The sequence below is a fragment of the Arachis hypogaea genome, chromosome 16 (genome assembly GCF_003086295.3).
Source record: "Arachis hypogaea cultivar Tifrunner chromosome 16, arahy.Tifrunner.gnm2.J5K5, whole genome shotgun sequence".
Classification (NCBI taxonomy): domain Eukaryota; kingdom Viridiplantae; phylum Streptophyta; class Magnoliopsida; order Fabales; family Fabaceae; genus Arachis; species Arachis hypogaea.
The window spans coordinates 106,446,281-106,464,881 of record NC_092051.1 but is presented as its reverse complement, the minus strand read 5'-3'; the positions used below and the strand labels follow the sequence as shown (position 1 = coordinate 106,464,881).

General features: G+C 35.6%; 2 non-coding genes across 2 annotated transcripts; one reads left to right on the top strand and one right to left on the bottom strand.

The window, feature by feature from the left end:
• The first annotated feature begins 684 nt into the window (after positions 1-684).
• Positions 685-792, top strand: LOC112760529 (small nucleolar RNA R71). Its single transcript, XR_003180965.1, has one exon. It is a non-coding gene; the product is annotated as a small nucleolar RNA R71 (small nucleolar RNA).
• A 17,591-nt stretch (positions 793-18,383) lies between these two features.
• On the bottom strand, positions 18,384-18,491 carry LOC112760196 (small nucleolar RNA R71). Its single transcript, XR_003180648.1, has one exon. It is a non-coding gene; the product is annotated as a small nucleolar RNA R71 (small nucleolar RNA).
• Between the last annotated feature and the right edge of the window lie 110 nt (positions 18,492-18,601).

Here is an 18,601-nt window from a genome sequence, read left to right as displayed (position 1 = left end):
AATGACCCTTTTACTCAACTGGCCCACTTGTGCCTCCAAATTTCTAATGGAGGACCTTGTTTCATTCATGAAACTGAAAGTGGCCTTAGATAGATCAGAGAGTATATTTGCTAAGCTAGATGGATTCTGCTCAGAATTCTCTATCTGTTGCTGAGTGGATGATGGAAAAGGTTTGCTATTGCTAAACCTATTTCTTCCACCATTATTAAAGCCTTGTTGAGGCTTTTGTTGATCCTTCCATGAGAAATTTGGATGATTTCTCTATAAGGGATTATAGGTGTTTCCATAGGGTTCACCCATGTAATTCAGCTCTGCTATTGCAGGGTTCTCAGGATCATAAGCTTCTTCTTCAGAAGATGCCTCTATAGTACTGTTGGATGATTCCTTCAATCCATTCAGACTCTGAGAGATCATATTGACTTGCTGAGTCAATATTTTGTTTTGAGCCAATATGGCATTCAGAGTATCAATTTCAAGAACTCCCTTCCTCTGAGGCGTCCCATTACTCACAGGATTCCTTTTAGAAGTGTACATGAACTGGTTATTTGCAACCATGTCAATGAGTTCCTGAGCTTCTGCAGGCGTTTTCTTTAGGTGAATGGATCCACCTGTAGAATGGTCCAATGACATCTTTGATAATTCAGACAGACCATCATAGAATATATCCAGGATGGTCCATTCTGAAAGCATGTCAGAAAGACACTTTTTGGTCAGTTCCTTGTATCTCTCCCAAGCTTCGTAGAGGGATTCACCTTCTTTCTGTTTGAAAGTTTGAACATCCACTCTAAGCTTACTAAGCTTTTGAGGAGGAAAGAACTTGGCTAAGAAAGCCGTGACCAGCTTATCCCAAGAGTTCAGGCTATCCTTAGGTTGAGAGTCCAACCATATTCTAGCTCTGTCTCTTACAGCAAACAGGAAACGCATAAGCCTGTAGACCTCGGGATCAACCCCATTGGTCTTAACAGTATCACAGATTTGCAAGAATTTAGTTAAGAACTGAAAAGGATCTTCTGATGGAAGTCCATGAAACTTGCAGTTCTGTTGCATCAGAGAAACTAATTGAGGTTTCAGCTTAAAATTGTTTGCTCCAATGGCAGGGATTGAGATGCTTCTTCCATGTAAATTAGAATTTGGTGCAGTAAAGTCACCAAGCATCTTCCTTGCGTTGTTATTATTTTCGGCCATGTCTCCTTCTTTTTCGAAAATTTCTGTCAGATTTTCTCCAAAGAGTTGTGCTTTAGCTTCCTCTTCAGAGTCCTTTCAGGTTCAGGATTAGCTTCAACAAGAATGTTCTTATCCTTGTTCCTACTCATATGAAAAAGAAGAAAATAGAAAAGAAAATATGGAATCCTCTATGTCACAGTATAGAGATTCCTTTATGTGAGTAGAAGAAGAAAAGAATAGAAGAAGAGAAATTCGAACACCAGGAGGAAGAGAGGGTTCGAATTTTTAGATGAAGAGAAGTGTTAGTAAATAAATAAAATAATTAGAAAGAGATGAGGGGGGGAGAGAATTTCGAAAATTAAATAAATTAAGATAAAAGTATTTTTGTTTTTAATTTGAAATTAAAGTTAAAATTCAAAAATTAAGAAAGGAAAATAAAATTAAATCAAATTAAAATTTAAAACAAATAGTTAATTAAAAAGGAATTTTGAAAAGGGGAAGGTGATTTTCGAAAATTAGAGAGAGAGGATTAGTTAGGTAGTTTTGAAAAAGATATGATTGAAATAGTAAACTTTTAAAATCAAACAAAAAAAGATAAGATTAATTGAAAAAGATTTGAAAATCAATTTTGAAAAAATAAGAGGTTGGAAGAGATTTTGAAATTGATTTTGAAAAAGATGTGATTGAAACTTATTTTGAGAAAGATTTGATTTTGAAAATTAAAGTTGATTACTTGACTAACAAGAAACAAAAAGATATGATTTTAAAATTTAAAGATTGAATCTTTCTTAATAGGCAAGTAACAACTTGAAATTTTTGAATCAATCACATTAATTGTTAGTAAAGGTTTTGAAATTATGAAATAAAATAAGAAAAAGATTTTTGAAAATCAATTTGAAATTTTCAAAAATCATACAAGAAAAATGAAAAAGATTTGAAAAAGATAGGATTTTTAAATTGAAAATTTGATTTGACTCATAAGAAACAACTAGATTTTAAAAATTTTTGAAAAAAGTCAACTCAAATTTTCAAAAATTTATGAGAGAAAAAGGGAAAGATATTTTTTTATTTTTGAATTTTTAATGATGAGAGAGAAAAACACAAAAATTGAAACAAAACATAAAAATTATGAATCAAAACAACTAATGCATGCAAGAACACTTTGAATGTCAAGATGAACACCAAGAACACTTTGAATGTCAAGATGAACACCAAGAACTTATTTTTGAAAATTTTGAAGAAAAGAAGAACATGCAAGACACCAAACTTAGAAATTTTCAAAATTAGACACTAACAAATTAAAAATGCATATGGAAAACAAGAAAAGACACAAGACATAAAAATGCAAAGATCAAACAAAGCAATTCATCAAGAACAACTTGAAGATCATGAAGAACATATGCATGAGTTTTCGAAAAATGCACGAATGTTAAAAACATGCAATTGGCACCAAACTTAAAATTTAACACAAGACTCAAACAAGAAACATCAAATTTTTGGTTTTTTTATGATTTTATAAATTTTTTTGGATTTTTTGAAAATTATTTTGAAAAGGAAAATAAGGATTTCGGAATCTTGCAAAGTTAGTCTAAAGCTCCAATCCAGGAATTAGACATGGCTTACTAGCCAGCCAAGCTTTCAGTGAAAGCTACGGTCCAAAACACTAGACATGGCCAATGGCCAGCCAAGCTTTAGTAGATACAAATCAGACATACAAAAGCTGATGCTTCATCCAACTTCATTCTTATGCTGATAAGTGGAAGCCCCAGTCCAAATGAATTAGACATGGCTTTATAGCCAGCCAGGCTTCAACATGCTTCATGAAACTCTAGAATTCATTCTTAAAAATTCTGAAGAACATAATTTAAATTTTTTTTTTCGAAAATAAGAAATAAAAAGCTTAAAATTAAAATAAAATTACCTAATCTGAGCAACAAGATGAACCGTCAGTTGTCCAAACTCGAACAATCCCCAACAACGGCGCCAAAAACTTGGTGCACGAAATTGCGATCATCAACAATGGCACCAAAGACTTGGTGCTCTCAGACGTGAATCACACTTTGTCACAACTTTGCACAACTAACCAGCAAGTGCACTGGGTCGTCCAAGTAATAAACCTTACGTGAGTAAGGGTCGATCCCACGGAGATTGTCGGCCTGAAGCAAGCTATGGTCACCTTGTAAATCTCAGTCAGGTGGATTTAAATGGTTATGGTGAATTGACAATAAAAATATAATTAAAATATAAACTAGGATAGAGATACTTATGTAATTCCTTGGTGAGAATTTCAGATAAGCGTATAGAGATGCTTTTGTTCCTCTTGAACCTCTGCTTTCCTGCTGTCTTCATCCAATCATTCTTACTCCCTTCCTTGGCAAGCTGTATGTAGGGCATCACTGTTGTCAATGGCTACATCCCATCCTCTCTGGGAAAATGGTCCAATGCGCTGTCACTGCATGGCTAATCATCTGTCGGTTCTCGATCATACTGGAATAGGATTTACTATCCTTTTGCGTCTGTCACTACGCCCAGCACTCGCAAGTTTGAAGCTCGTCACAGCCATCCCTTCCCAGATCCTACTCGGAATACCACAGACAAGGTTTAGACTTTTCGGATCTCAGGAATGGCCATCCATGGGTTCTAACTTATACCACGAAGACTCTAATATCTCGGACTCGGTCCCCTGTATTAGATATCTAAGAGATACTCATTCTGTCTCGTCTTCATGTAGAATGGAAGTGGTTGTCAGGCACGCGTTCATAGGTGAGAATGGTAATGAGCGTCACATAATCATTGCATTCATCATGTTCTTGGGTGCGAATGAATATCTTAGAATAGGAATAAGCTTGAATTGAATAGAAAAATAATAGTACTTTGCATTAATACTCAAGGAACAGCAGAGCTCCACACCTTAATCTATGGTGTGTAGAAACTCTACCGTTGAAAATACATAAGAACAAGGTCTAGGCATGGCCGAATGGCCAGCCCCCAAAATGTGATCAAAGGATCAAAAGATAATCCAAAGATTCAAATACAATAGTAAAAAGTCCTATTTATACTAAACTAGTTACTAGGGTTTACATAAATGAGTAAATGATGCAGAAATCCACTTCTGGGGCCCACTTGGTGTGTGCTTGGGCTGAGCATTGAGCTTTACACGTGTAGAGGCTTCTCTTGGAGTTGAACGTCAGTTTGTAACCTGTTTCTGGCGTTTAACTCCGCTTTGCAACCTGTTTCTGGTGTTTAACTCCAGAATAGGGCAGGAAGCTGGCGTTGAACGCCAGTTTGCGTCGTCTAAACTCGGGCAAATTATGGACTATTATATATTGCTGGAAAGTCCTGGATGTCTACTTTCCAACGCAATTAAGAGCGCACGATTTGGAGTTCTTTAGCTCCAGAAAATCCACTTTGAGTGTAGGGAGGTCAGAATCCAACAGCATCTGCAGTCCTTCTTCAGCCTCTGAATCTGATTTTTGCTCAAGTCCCTCAATTTCAGCCAGAAAATACCTGAAATCATAGAAAAACAAAAAAACTCATAGTAAAGTCCGGAAATGTGATTTTTATTTAAAAACTAATAAAAATATATTAAAAACTAACTAAATCATACTGAAAACTATGTAAAAACAATGCCAAAAAGCGTATAAATTATCCGCTCATCAGTTTGGCTCCAAGAGGTACGGTTTAAGTTTCATTTAAGTACCGGGTGGTGTGATGATAATTCCTAGGCTAGATGCCCCTATGAATAAGTTTGGATTTTGTAAATGGTTGGTGCTAATATGGATAGTTGTTATGTAATGTAAATTAATGATTGGATTGAGAATTGTGTGAATTTGCATGTTTGGTGTGTTGAGGATTTGATTAATTGGATAATGAATATTGGTTTGTGAAATATGCATTTAAATTGTGAATTTTGGCCGGAGGCCGTGAATCTTGGGCCGGAGGCCGCGAAGAGGTAAGGAAGGTAAGTGATATGTGTATTGTGTGATGTCATATGAGATTGAATGGATATTGAATATTGAGTGTGTGAATAAATGGGAGGAATGTGGAATGAGATATATGATATGGTATTTTGTTTGAAGTTGAGTTATTTGATTGAGATTAGTCAAAATGGTGGATTGGTGGATTGTGAATTTAATGAGAATGTTGAAAATATGAGTTGAGGAGGCTTGAGGTTGATTTTTTGTAAGTTTTGGTTGGTTTTGAAAAGGTTTGAAATTGGTTTGTGTTAAAAATTAGTTTTTGTTTGTTTTTATGAAAGTTGTGATTTTGGTCTACTTTGACGGAGCATAATTTGGTCCCCGGATCCCTAATTTGTATCAAACTTCTTTAGAAATAAAATTGGATCCGAGATGTTTATGCCGTTCGAATAACGGGTCGAAAATGATTTGAAACGAAAAAGTTATGCCCGTCGGAAGTTTGGTGTTTAAAAATGTAATCTTGTAGCTTTTTAAACTTAGTAAAATTTTTGGTAAAATGTACTCCGACACGCACGCGTCACTCACGATTTTTACTCTCTCACACGTGCGCTTGGCCGATGCATACGCGTCACTGTATTGATGCAGGTGCGTGGTACAAATTCCAGAGAGTTATGATGGTAGTGTGCCGATTTTGTGCAAGGAGTACAAAACGCATCCACGCATATGCGTGGCTGACGCGCACGCATCACCCTACCTCTCTACTTCCCACGCGTGCGCATGGGCGACGCTTACGCATCATCTGCTTTTCTACGCTTCCCACGCGTGCGCGTGGGCGACGCTCACGCGTGACCTCGTTTTCAACAAAGATTGATTTTTGAGTTTTTTAAGCCGAATTTCAGACTTCTAAGCCTTTATTTTTATCCTTTAAGTCCTAAATTTTATAGTATGCCTAGTATTGAGAAGAAGATAGGAAATGTGATAACTTATTGATGAAGAAAGACTTGGAGTAATGAATTGTGATTGCGGAAGTGCAGAAATGATGGTTTGAAAATGAATGTGACGTGTGACCCCGGGTAGTAGGCAGTGGCGTTGTCCACTTGCTTCGGGTATGAGATGGGGAAGGAGAATTATGATAAATGAGTTTAATTATGGAGTTTTGAATGAATGTATTTGTGATACCTGGGTAGTAGCAAGCGTCGTGGTTCATCCCACTTGCTCTGGGTCATTGTTTGAGACTTGGTAATAATGAAGAGTGATTACGAATGAATGTGGTAAATGAATAATGATGGAAAATGTTTGAATGTGAGTATGCTTGTGTTTTCTCTCTGGTTGTAAAGGTGACAGGGCACCGATACCCTCTAATGGTGACAGGGCACATATACCCTCTAATGGTGACAGGACACGTATTCCCTCTAATGATATTAATGCGCAACAGAGAGACCGTTCCCGGGTTAGCTACCGAACACGTCGGGTTGGCTTGATAACCGACAGATGATATCATCAGGCATAGGGCAGGCATACATCATTTGCATATGTTTGAATTGTTTGGGTTTGCCTACTTGCTTTGGATTGCTATATCATATATGCTATGTTACCTGATTATGTGCTACTTGTTCTACTTGTACCTTATTGTGTTTTACTTGCTTGTACTGCTTGTGTTTGTACAACTGAGAGGTCCCTCATGCTGGTGTCGGTTGACGCTGAGGGTTGTTCTTGATGAGATGAGTTGATGATGTAATTGAATAATGATGATGATTATTAAATGAGGTAATTGAGCTCCCTGGGTAGACGTAGTGAAGTGATTTCACTTGATCCAGGTAAGGATATGAGGTAATGATATAGATATGCTGAGACCGAATAGATGGGGATAGTTTTGTTTATAATTCTAATTGTGAATTGTCGAAGGGTTAGAAAATTGGGAAGCATAAGGAACATGAATCAGATTTAGCATTCCCTTATGACAGCTGCCTATTCATGGATTAGCGAGAATATAGGATGAATATTTGGTGAAAGGAAATTTATGATGTTTAGTGAGTTTTTATTACAATGCATTGTATTTATTTGGCACTTTTACCGTACTAGGAACCCATGGGTCGGGGGTTCTCATTTCGTATATATCTCTTGTTTTTCAGATACAGGTTTAGGTGCTCAGAAGTGAGCTGTGTTTCATCTTAGAGATGGTGAAGATCTTTATATTCTCTACTTTATATTTTTCTTAGAATCTCTCCACCTTTAGTTTGAAAAGCTTATATTATGTATTGAACTCTTTTGAACTTGCCTATATAGGCTTTTTATGTTTCTTTTGGGAGAGATTAGGAGATACTGTTGTCAACTACTGTTATACTGTACCCTAGTGGCTATCTACTTATGTTATATATCTATATAATGTCCTTCTCTTATTCCCCTTGATGCATTCATCTGTATATCGCTTTTGACTTCACGCTTTATCTTTTAGTTGTCAATACGTGGGTGATACAACTTCGCGATTTTATTTTTACTCTTTTCAGACTTCTCGATTAATACTCCTAAAAATCCCCTTTGAGAGTCTTACCACCTTATTATCATTAACTTATGACTCGAGCATAAGGATTTGAATATTAGGGTGTTACACAATTCACACGATGCAATAAATAAGAAGCAAGTAAAGAAAGCAAATAAGGGTTTGGTGTGAAAACAGTATGAGAAAATAGTTAAGGCTTCAGAGATGTTTATCTTTTCGGATTAAATGTTCTTACCAACTATTTTAACAATGCAGATTCATTCTATGACAAACTATAAATGTCTAAACCATAATCTCTTAGTGATTTAGCCTCCTCTATCCTTCATTAACCGCCACTCTCGTGGTCACTTAATTCCGATTAGAGGGTTAAGTTCAAAAACCCTAATTACCCAAAGCTAATAGGATTATATGTCACATATCCCAATTAGTTTATGTAATTAGCAATTTAGGAGGAATTTGTTTCCAAGCTGTAGTTCAAGCGAGATAACTCTCTCAAGAATCTCAAGTACTCATGTAGAATAAGGGTCATACTCTCGTTTCACCCAAATTCATAAGATTAAGAACAAAAACAATCCTTATAATTGAATCAAAACATTAATTAAAATAGAAGAATATTAGTTCTAATCCATAGAAATAAACAGAGCTCCTAACCTTAACCAGGAGGTTTAGTTGCTCATGACTTATAGAAAAACTAGGGTTATGAAAAGTGCAGCAGAAAGAAGATAATGTTCGAACCCCTTTTAGAGGAGTATCTTTTTCCTTTTATACTAACCTAATTTCATACGGAAATAAAATAAAATAATAAATCCTAAGACTAAAAGATATTATTTGTAAATAAAAATTACAAAAAGAAAAAAAACTAATAAATACTAAATTCACTTGAGAAGTCTAAAGAATGGGTGAATTTGGCCAACTACTGGCTTTAAATGCCATATTGGGCGTTGGTAAACGAAATTACAATCACACTTTTGGAATTCCGCACAACTAACCAGCAAGTGCACTGGGTCGTCCAAGTAATACCTTACGTGAGTAAGGGTCGATCCCACGGAGATTGTTGGCTTGAAGCAAGCTATGGTTATTTTGTAACTCTTAGTCAGGAAATTAGTAATAAAAATGGTTGGGTTTATGAAAATTAAAGAACATAAAATAAATAATACTTGTTATGTAGTAATAGAGAACAGGTTGAGGTTTTGGAGATGCTCTGTCTTCTGAATCTCTGCTTTCCTACTGTCTTCTTCTTCACGCACGCAAGGCTCCTTCCATGGCAAGCTGTATGTTGGTGGATCACCGTTGTCAATGGCTACCATCCGTCCTCTCAGTGAAAATGGTCATGCTACGGGTTTCATAGGGCTAATCATCTGTCGGTTCTCACTAGTGTTGGAATAAGATCCATTGATCCTTTAGCACACTGTCACTGTGCCCAACATTTATGAGTTTGAAGCTCGTCACAGTCATCCCTTCCCGGATCCTACTCAAAATACCACAGACAAGGTTTAGACTTTCTGGATCTCAAGAATGCTGCCAATTCATTCTAGCTTATACCACAAAGACTCTGATCTCACAGATTTGAATGCTTTGTTGTCAGGAGAGGCAATCAAACTCGTGAACCAGGAACCAAAGAGATACACACTCAATCTAAGGTATAATGGAAGTGGTTGTCAGGCACGCGTTCATAGGTTGAGAATGGTGATGAGTGTCACGGATCATCACATTCATCATGCTGAAGTGCGAGTGAATATCTTAGAATAGAAACAAGTGTGACTGAATAGAAAACAGTAGTAATTGCATTAATCCATCGAAACACAGCAGAGCTCCTCACCCCCAACCATGGGGTTTAGAGACTCATACCATAGAAAATACAAGTTCTGATGTAAAATGTTATCCGGTACAAAATGAATCACTAAAAGTGATTTTTATAATGAACCAGTAACCTAGGTTTACAGAAAATAAGTAAGCTAAGATAGATAGTGCAGAAATCCACTTCCAGGGCCCACTTGGTGTGTGCTTGGGCTGAGCATTGAAGCTTTCACATATAGAGACTTTTCTTAGAGTTAAACGCCAGCTTTGATGCCAGTTTGGGCATTTAACTCCAGCTTTTATGCTAGTTCTGGCGTTTAACGCCAGAAAATGGTAGAAAGTTGGCGTTTAAACGCCAGTTTGCATCATCAAAACTCGGGCCAAGTATGGACTATTATATATTTCTAGAAAGCTCAGGATGTCTACTTTCTAACGCAATTGAGAGCACGCCAATTGGGCTTTTGTAGCTCCAGAAAATTCACTTTGAGTGCAGGGAGGTCAGAATCCAACAGCATCCTTTTTCAGCCTCTGGATCAAATTTTTGCTCAGGTCCCTCAATTTTAGCCAGAAAATACCTGAAATCACAGAAAAATACACAAACTCATAGTAAAGTCCAGAATTGTGATTTTTATTTAAAAACTAATAAAAATATAATAAAAAGTAACTAAAATATACTAAAAACTGCCTAAAAATAATGCCAAAAAGCGTATAAATTATCTGCTCATCACAATACCAAACTTAAATTGTTGCTTGTCCCCAAGCAACTGAAAATAAAATAGGATAAAAAAAAGAGAATATACAATAAATTCCAAACTTATCAATGAAGATTAGCTTCAATTAGATGAGCGGGACTTGTAGCTTTTTTCTTCTGAACAGTTTTGGCATCTCACTTTATCCTTTGAAGTTCAGAATGATTGGGATCTATAGAAACTCAGAATTCAGATAGTATTATTGATTCTCCTATTTCAGTATGTTGATTCTTGAAAATAGCTACTTTATGAGTCTTGGTCGTGACCCTAAGCATTTTGTTTTCCAGTATTACCACCGGATACATAAATGCCACAGACATATAACTGGGTGAACCTTTTCAGATTGTGACTCAGCTTTGCTAGAGTCCCAATTAGAGGTGTCCAGAGCTCTTAAGCACACTCTTTTTGCTTTGGACCACGACTTTAACCACTCAGTCTCAAGCTCTTCACTTGACACCTTCACGCCACAAGCACATGGTTAGGGACAGCTTGGTTTAGCCACTTAAGCCAGGAATTTATTCCTGTGGGCCCTCCTATCCACTGATGCTCAAAGCCTTGGATCCTTTTTATTTTACCCTTGCCTTTTGGATTAAAGGGCTATTGACTTTTTCTGCTTGCTTTTTCTTTTTGTTTCTTTTTCTTTTATTTCTTTTTTTTTTGCCATTTTTTTGACAAGCTTTTTACTGTTTTTTCTTGCTTCAAGAATCAATTTTATGATTTTTTAGATTATCAATAACATTTTTCCTTTTCTATCATTCTTTCAAGAGCCAACAATTTTAACATTCATAAACAACAGATTCAAAAATATGCACTGTTAGACATTCATTCAGAAAAGAAAAAGTATTGCCACCACATCAAAATAATTAAACTATTTTCAAGATATAATTGAAATCATGTACTTCTTGTTCTTTTGTAATTAAAAACATTTTTCATTTAAGAAAGGTGATGGATTCATAGGACATTCATAGCTTTAAGACATAGAGTCTAAATTTTATTAATCATGAAATAAAAATAAGACTTAAAATAAACATAAAAGCAGACCAATAATAATAGAAGACAGAAAATTAAAAATATAAAAATAAATGACTCTTAAAATAGATCTCTAATAACAAAAGTTATCACAGAGTTAAGATTAGGACTCAACAACCTTTATTTTGGGAGATGGATGCTCCTTCAATCTGTGGGGTGTCTGGCCCTTCAAGAGACAGCTTCTGGCGCTTCAACTCCTGTAGCTCACGCCCTTACTTCTCTTGTTCCTTCAGCAGTTTGCAGAGCATACTATTTTGAATTTTCTGTTCTTCTTTCAGCTGATCCATAGCTTCTTGCAGCTTGGTGACAGATGCTTTTAGGCGGGTCTAGTAGTCAATCTGAGAGATTTCTGGAAGGAACTTCTGTGCCCTCTTTTTGATGGAGTTATCTTGCACTTGTTGTCCTTCCATTGAATTTTTGGTGATTGGGTGCTCGACTGAGATATACTCATCCACTCCCATCTTTACCCCAGCATATTTACATAGCAGAGAGATTAGGCTTGAGTAATCCAATTTGGCGTCAGTGGAGTTCTTGTTTGCAATTGTGTAAAGCTGACAAGAGATCAGATGATGAATCTCCACTTGATTTCCCAGCATAATGCAGTGGATCATCACTGCTCTTTTGACAGTGACTTCAGAGCGGTTGCTGGTGGGCAGTATAGAACGCCCAATGAAGTCCAGCCAGCCCCTAGCAATTAATTTGAGATCTCCTCTCTTGAGTTGATTTGGGACACCCTTTGTGTTGGTTATCCACTTAGTTCCAGGGATGCATATGTCCTCTAGAACTTGGTCCAAGCACTTATCTAATCTCACCATTCTCCTATTAAAGGATTCTGGATCATCTTGTAGTTGAGGCAGCTTGAAGACCTCTCTTATTTTGTCCAGGTGGAAGTAAATAATCTTCCCTTTGACCATAGTTCGAAAGGTAGAGAAGGCGGTTCCAGTCATTCTCTTCTTATCTGTTTGCCACAGATTTGAGTAAAATTTCTGAACCATGTTTCTACTTACCTTTGTCTCAGGGTTAGCTAGAATTTCCCAGCCCCTGTTTCGAATCTGCTCTTGGATCTCCGGATATTCGTCTTCTTTCAGATCGAATTTAACTTCTGGGATCACTGACCTTAGACCCATTATTTTGTGGTAATGGTCTGCATGTTCTTTGGTTAAGAACCTCTCCTGATTCCAAAGTGGTTTTGGAGTGTTCTCTTTCTTGCCTCTTGAAGTGGTTTGTTTTCCCTTAGGAGCCATGATCTTAGTGAATCTTAGTTTAGTGATCACGAAAAATACACCAAACTTAGAGGTTTGCTTGTCCTCAAGCAAAAGAAAGAAAATGAGAGGAATAGAAGGAGAGTCAAATTCGAGTTATGGAGGAGAGGGGGAGGCCGAATGTGAATTTATAAGGGAGGGGGTGGGTTCGAAAATTTTTGAAAAAGATATGGTAGAAGATACGATTTGTAAAAGATAAATATGATATGAAAAAGATGAAATTTTAAAATTGAAAAGATATGAGAGATTTGAAAAGATAAATATGAATTTGAAAAGATAGTATGATGAGTTGAAAAATATTTGAGAAGAAATTTAAAAGATAGATGAGTTTTGAAAAAGATTTGAAAAGAAATTGAAAAAAATTTGAAAAAGATATTTAAGATTAAAGAAGAAATTAATTTTTTTTTGTTTTATTTTTTTTGAAATTGAAATTGAAAGATGATAATTTGTAACATGTAAAATTTAGACTTCACTCACTTGTCTCTCAAACAAAGGCTTCAAAGCACGATTAGCTTGCAAATTAACTCCTTAAATAATATTATGCAAATGGGAGGTCCCAGCATGTTTCAGCATGTTTCAATTCACCAAATAAAACTAAGGGAAAAAAATGAGTGCTTCTTAAATTTACCAAGAGCATTCTCCAAGGAATAAAAAATAAAACCTAATTCAATCAAACAATTTTAAGAGCCACTTTAAATTTAAAAACTCTTTTCCTCTATCAAACAAACTTGTTATTTCAATGTGATAGATAACATCTTCAATAGCATCTATGCCAGATTGATTGCCTTTGTTCAATTCACAGCAGTCAGTTTTGCCTTGCTTAACTCGACTTCCAACTGGCGAACCTTATCATTAGAGAGAGCTAACTGTTGCCTAACATTTCCCTGCAACAGAAAGGAAGGAATGAAGGGACAAATCTCCTTACACAGAGCGTAAGCTGTGGCTTGTCTTATGCTAACAACCGAAAGTAGAACTATACCAGCATGGACTCCAAGGTATTGATCTGCTCATATCTTTCATTAACTAACATCTGCAATATATAAGAATGGGAACAACTTGTTAGCTTCTCATACTAGAGAAAAAAGGTTCATACTACTCTAGAATAAAATCTTTCAAACCTGAAGCCAATCATTTCGATTTTGTAGGGCTGCTCCTTGAGTCCTGCAACTACTATTAACCTTCCTTACATGTCTTATTTATTAGTGATATTGTCAATAATGCTACTTACTAGAATGCGTATTTTTCCTAAGATATATATATATATATATATATATATATTAAATTGTGTTTTCTCAAACATTAACATTGGAACCTAAGGCTTTCCATTTTTGTGCAATCAAATCAATGTCCCAAAGAGTTTAATGTTCATGACTCTGATTTTCTCTTATCCATAAGCAAAAATGCAAACCCTATCTTCTAAAAAAAAGTGTACTAGTATTATTGATTCTTAATAGAATTAGTCCAAACATTTTTTATTCATGATAAAATTAATCCAAAGTGTCATTGTATATGTTGATTACAATTGCGAAATATATTATTGCTCTTCTATTTATCCATTAGCATTAGCATTATGATTAACATGTCTTGTAATGAAGTGAAAGACTAAGGAAGATAGTTAATTATAAAATTGAGAAACCAATCAAAATAAATAGTTTAAAGCTTCTATGGAAGGTGTGGTCGTGAGATGAATAGGAGACGTATTTTGCTGTATTTTAAAGCTTCTACGTTTATGATGCTGTTGCCTGATTTTATCAATCTGTACATTTTTTAAAATCCAGGGAGTAATATGTATAAAACAAAAGATTGAAGGGTGTTAAATGCAATTACCCGTATTTTTGGTAGTAGCGTTGAATTGAATGTAACAAACACGGCACAAGCAAGAATGCATGCAGAGTCAGATTCCCATAACAGATTTGAGTATTACACTTGATGAGCGGATAATTTATACGTTTTTTGGCATTGTTTTTAATATGTTTTTAGTAGAATCTAGTTACTTTTAGGGATGTTTTCATTAGTTTTTATGTTAAATTCACATTTCAGGTATTTTCTGGCTGAAATTGAGAGACTTGAGCAAAAATCAAATTCAAAGGTTGAAGAAGGACTGCTGATGCTGTTGGATTTTGACCTCCCTGCACTCAAAGTAGATTTTCTGGAGCTACAGAACTCAAAATGGTGCGCTTCCAATTGCGTTGGAAAGTAGACATCCAGGGCTTTCCAGCAATATATAATAGTCCATACTTTGGCCGAGTTTAGATGATGTAAAAGGGCGTTGAACGCCAGTTCTACGCTGCTGTCTGGAGTTAAACGCCAGAAACACGTCACAAGCCAGAGTTGAACGCCAGAAATACATTACAAACTGGCGTTCAACTCCAAAAATGACTTCTACACGTGTAACATTCAAGCTCAGCCCAAGCACACACCAAGTGGGCCCCGGAAGTGGATTTATGCATCAATTACTTACTTCTATAAACCCTAGTAACTAGTTCAGTATAAATAGGACTTTTTACTATTGTATTAGGAATCTTTGGATCATCTTTGGACGCCTGGTTCTTAGATCATGGGGCTGGCCTCTCGGCCATGCCTGGACCTTTCACTTATGTATTTTCAAACGGTAGAGTTTCTACACTCCATAGATTAAGGTGTGGAGCTCTGCTGTTCCTCAAAGATTAATGCAAAGTACTACTGTTTCTCTATCCAATTCAACTTATTCCGCTTCTAAGATATTCATTCGCACTTCAACCTGAATGTGATGAACGTGACAATTATCATCATTCCCTATGAACGCGTGCCTGACAACCACTTCCGTTCTACCTTCGATTGAATGATTATCTCTTGGATCTCTTAATCAGAATTTTCGTGGTATAAGCTAGATTGATGGCGGCATTCATGAGAGTCCAGAAAGTCTAAACCTTGTCTGTGGTATTCCGAGTAGGACTCTGGGATTGAATGACTGTGACGAACTTCAAACTCACGAGTGCTGGGCGTAGTGACAGACGCAAAAGGAGGGTGAATCCTATTCCAGTATGATCGAGAACCTCAGATGATTAGCCGTGCTGTGACAGAGCATTTAGACCATTTTCACAAGAGAATGGGATGCAGCCATTGACTATGGTGATGCCTCCAGACGATTAGCCATGCAGTGACAGCGCATCGGACCATTTTCCAGAGAGGATCAAAAGTAGCCATTGACAATGGTGATGTCCTTACATAAAGCCAACCATAGAAAGGAGTAAGACTGATTGGATGAAGACAGCAGGAAAGCAGAGGTTCAGAGGAACGAAAGCATCTCTATGCGTTTATCTGAAATTCTCACCAATGATTTACATAAGTATTTCTATCCTTATTTTATTATTTATTTTCGACAACTCCATAACTATTTTATATCCGCCTGACTGAGATTTACAAGGTGACCATAGCTTGCTTCATACCAACAATCTCCGTGGGATCGACCGTTACTCACGTAAGGTTTATTACTTGGACGACCCAGTGCACTTGCTGGTTAGTTGTATCGAAGTTGTGAATGAAAAAACAATTTATTAAGACGTGCGTACAGAGTTTTTGACGCCGTTGCCTGAGATCACAATTTCGTGCACCAAGTTTTTGGCGCCGTTGCCGGGGATTGTTCGAGTTTGGACAACTGACGGTTCATCTTGTTGTTCAGATTAGGTAATTTTCTTTTTGTTTTATTTTCAAATTTTTTTTAAAAAAAAATTTCTTTCAAAAATTTCTCCTTTGTTTTCGAAAAAAGATTTTAAATAAAAATGTTTTCAAAAAATATATTTTTCTTCAGAATTTTTAAGAGTGAATTCTAGTGTTTCATGAAGCATGTTGAAGCCTGGCTGGTTGTAAAGCCATGTCTAATTCTTCTCGATAGGGAATGTCAGGCGTGTCATGTCTGAGTTACATACTAAAGCTTGGCTGGCTATTAAGTCATGCCTAACCCTCAGATTGGAGCTTTAGACTAAGAATACAAGATTCCTGGAATTCATATTAAAAATTTTGGAATCCTTATTTTTCTTTTTCATATAATTTTCAAAAAAACCAAAAAAAAAATTTATAAAATCATAAAAATAAAAAATATTTTGTGTTTCTTGTTTGAGTCTTGAGTCAATTTTTAAGTTTGGTGTCAATTGCATGTTCATCTTGCATTTTTCGAAAAAATCATGCATTCATAGTGTTCTTCATGATCTTCAAGTTGTTCTTGGTAAGTCTTCTTGTTTGATCTTGATGTTTTCTTGTTTTGTGTCTTTTCTTGTTTTTCATATGCATTCTTGCATCCATAGAGTCTAAACATGAAAGATTTCTAAGTTTGGTGTCTTGCATGTTTTCTTTGCATATAAAAATTTTCAAAAATATGTTCTTGATGTTCATCATGATCTTCATAGTGTTCTTGGTGTTCATCTTGACATTCATAACATTTTTACATGCATTCATTGTTTTGATCCAAAATTTTCATGCATTGCATCTTTTTCACGTTTTTCTCTCTCATTATAAAAATTCAAAAATAAAAAAATATCTTCCCCTTTTTCTTCTCATAAATTCGAAAATTTGAGTTGACTTTTTCAAAACTTTTTAAAAATCTAGTTGTTTCTTATGAGTCAAATCAAATTTTCAATTTAAAAATATTATCTTTTTCAAAATCTTTTTCAAAAATCAAATCTTTTTCATTTTTCTTAGTTATTTTCGAAAATTTTAAAAATATTTTTCAAAAATCTTTTTCTTATCTTTATCACATGATTTTCGAAAATAACATCATCAATTAATGTTTTGATTCAAAAATTTCAAGTTTGTTACTTACTTGTTAAGAAAGATTCAAACTTTAAGTTCTAGAATCATATCTTGTGATTTCTTGTGAATCAAGTCATTAATTGTGATTTTAAAAACCAAACCTTTTTTAAAACTAATTTCAATCATATCTTTTCAAAAATATCTTCTTATCTTATCTTTTTCAAAATCATATCTTTTTCAAAAATTTGATTTTCAAAATATCTTTTCTAACTTCTTATCTTCTTATCTTTTCAAAATTGATTTTCAAATTTGTTTCAACTAACTAACTAACTTTTTGTTTGTTTCTTATTTTTTTCAAAACTACCTAACTAACTCTATCTCTCTCTCTCTCTCTCTCTAATTTTCGAAAATATCTTCCCTCTTTTTCAAAAATTCTTTTTAATTAACTAATTATTTAAATTTTTTATTTTAATTTTCGAAAATTACTAACCTTTTTCAAAAAACTATTTTCAAAAATCACTAACTCTTTTTCAAAAATTATTTTCGAAAATCATCTCTCCCTCACTCCCCAAAAATCCGAACCCTCTCTCTCTCTGAGTTCAGATTTTCTCTTCTTCTTTTCTTCTACTCACATAAGGGAACCTCTATACTTGGGTAAAAAGGATCCCTATTATTATTATTTTTCTATTCCCTCCTTTTTCATATGAGCAGGAGCAAGGACAAGAACATTCTTGTTGAAGCAGATCCAGAACCTGAAAGGACTCTGAAGAGGAAACTAAGATAAGCTAAATTACAACAATCCAGCAAGCACCTTTCAGAAATTTTCGAACAGGAAGGGGAGATGGCAGCCGAAAATAATAATAATGCAAGGAGGATGTTTGGTGACTTTACTGCACCTAATTCTAATTTACATGGAAGAAGCATCTCCATCCCTACCATTGGAGCAAACAATTTTGAGCTGAAACCTCAGCTAGTTTCTCTGATGCAGCAAAACTGCAAGTTTCATGGACTTCCATATGAAGATCCCTTTCAGTTCTTAACTGAATTCTTGCAGATCTGTGATACTGTTAAGACTAATGGAGTAGATCCTGAAGTCTACAGGCTCATGCTTTTCCCCTTTGCTGTAAGAGACAGAGCTAGAACATGGTTGGACTCTCAACCTAAGGATAGCCTGAACTCTTGGGATAAGCTGGTCACGGCTTTCTTAGCCAAGTTCTTTCCTCCTCAAAAGCTGAGCAAGCTTAGAGTGGATGTTCAAACCTTCAGACAGAAAGAAGGTGAATCCCTCTATGAAGCTTGGGAGAGATACAAAGGACTGACCAAAAAATGTCCCTCTGACATGCTTTCAGAATGGACCATCCTGGATATATTCTATGATGGTCTGTCTGAATTAGCTAAAATGTCATTGGATACTTCTGCAGGTGGATCTATTCACCTAAAGAAAACACCTACAGA